The sequence below is a fragment of the Aplysia californica genome, unplaced genomic scaffold (genome assembly GCF_000002075.1).
Source record: "Aplysia californica isolate F4 #8 unplaced genomic scaffold, AplCal3.0 scaffold00357, whole genome shotgun sequence".
Taxonomy (NCBI): Eukaryota; Metazoa; Mollusca; class Gastropoda; order Aplysiida; family Aplysiidae; genus Aplysia; species Aplysia californica.
In genome coordinates this window covers 656,310-658,457 of record NW_004797627.1, presented here as the reverse complement: position 1 = coordinate 658,457, position 2,148 = coordinate 656,310, and the positions used below count along the sequence as shown (strand labels likewise).

At 43.7% G+C, this 2,148-nt stretch overlaps 1 protein-coding gene across 4 annotated transcripts in view; it reads right to left on the bottom strand.

The window, feature by feature from the left end:
- LOC101862516 (ATP-binding cassette sub-family G member 4) overlaps positions 1 to 2,148 on the bottom strand; it is a 128,498-nt gene that overhangs the window by 53,517 nt on the left and 72,833 nt on the right. For all 4 annotated transcript variants that reach the window (XM_005103067.3, XM_005103070.3, XM_005103068.3 and 1 more), the window contains one exon: positions 1,680 to 1,762. The gene's annotated coding sequence lies outside the window, so the exon portion shown is untranslated. The remainder of the gene's footprint in view (positions 1 to 1,679; positions 1,763 to 2,148) is intronic.

Below are 2,148 nucleotides of genomic sequence, written 5' to 3'. Positions count from 1 at the left end.
CACACACACAGAGAGAGAGAGAGAGAGAGAGAGAGAGAGAGAGAGAAAGAGAGAGAGATCCACCGTCATCTTCCTCCACTTCCCTCTTTTTTCTTCTCTCCACCCGCCCCCACACACACATAAATACTTAGACACAACTGCGTCCTTCTTGACCCCTCACACACCACAATAAACACACCCACATACCCACGCACACTACACACAAAATACCCCCACCCCCCACGCACCAATGCAAACACGCATATACACACACCAAACATACATACACACACACACACACAAACACACACACAAACAAACACACACACACACACGCGCGCGCGCGCGCGCGCGCACAGCGTATAAATTTAAAAAGATCTAAAAAAAATATAATATATCAGCCCAACACGGCTTAAAACTCTCCGTCAGAAGGGTCACAGCGAGGTCGTTAATCTTTGACCACCTTGACCCTGGAAATGTAAAGGTGAATGGGACATCGCCGCCCGCATTACCGTATCGATTTGCAAAGAATGACCACTCTCCTGCCGCTCGCTTCGCACTATTTCCTGTCACAACAACTTTCCTGTCCGTCTGTGTGCGCGCTTAAGGCGGGCTGTAGGAGGGTGCCACTGTTATAGGCCCTTTGACTTTGACTACAGTCGATTATCTGCCAGCACACCTTTCGGTCAGCCGGTTGACGCGCTTAACCCGTTCACTGCTAGGCTAGTTCCACAACCCCACCACAAAGCCCTACACAGCCTCGGGTCAGGCAGCTCATGGGTTAAGGGGGGCTGTTGGAGGGCACTGTTGCTAAATTGGTCGTTTTTTAAGCACAAGGGGCTTATCCCAAAAATGCTGTTTTGAGAAAATCGAAGGTAAAGTTTTTGCCCTTTGTTCAGTTTCTTTAAAATACAAGAAAAGTTTTCTCTATAATCAAACAAATATACACGCTACTGAAACCAAACTTCTCCTTAGGGTAGGGCAATGCCTACTTTTTTTTTTTGTAGGTCAAGATTTCTGGAAACCCCCAAAATCTGGGTAGGCCCGCTTGTCCTTAAAAGCGACCAATTATTATGTCCAACTTGTCAGGTCGATTACAGTAACTGCCACCACATCTTTGCTGTCCCTCAGAGTACAGCGCTTTAGGCGGGTGGTTGGCATGGAGCATGGAGCATGGGGGGGGCATTGTCGGTTTTACGGCACTATGCAACACATAGGTCACATAAAAGCCGAGAATTAGAGGTCTTACCAGAGTAAGATACAAAGAGAAGAAGGGGGAGAGAAGGAGGAGAGATAAGAACCAAATATGTTTAGTAAGAAAGAAGGAGTAACCACACCAGAGCAACCGCCAACTCCTACTTCCGTCTGTTTGTCTCTGTTGGTAACATCAGTGTGTTCGTCTCACTCTTTCCCTGCACTAAATAAATGGTCGTTGTTTTTCTCGATGTGCTTCTCCTTACCAGAGAAGGTTTTTACTCTAACACAACAGCGCTTTAGGTAATCCAGCCTGTGTAATTTGTTTTTTGTTTTTTTACTCCTTTCTGCTTTTATTTATACCTTTAGTTGGGGAATGATAAGACCCTCAAAAACAACATGAAAAGAAGTACAACATAGAAGCGGCGGCCTCTCACCACCAGTATAAAGAGATAATACCAAAACAAAACAAAACATCCACAAGAGAATTGAACTGAACAGCTTACCTTGTGGGGTTGACGTTATTCAGTACTGAATACAAAAGAAGATAAGCAGACAGGTATCCCTTTGTGACGTCACAATCGTCTACCTGCAAAGGAAAACATTTAAAATAGATCATTTGTATTGACAAAACCAAGCTAGAAAAAACAAACTTACGGCGCTGTTCATAAGTTGACGTAAAACAGCAAGTAATAATCTTACTACTAATGGAGCTAAGGTCAAATTTTGCGAACAGTATATTCTCAGAAACTACCGAATGAAAAAATATGAAACTTTGCCAGTACCTATAACTTGGAACGTAGTGTTGCACTATTGTATTTTCATTAAGATCAAATGTGTAAGAAGAAAGCCCATTTTAAGTTAATTTCAGTCCTTTTGTAGCGATCGCTATAATTTGCTTCGACATTGTATCTTCACTGCGGAGTGCCGACTGCGCCGAACGATATTTTGTGTTCAGTTATACATTAGGGGGGA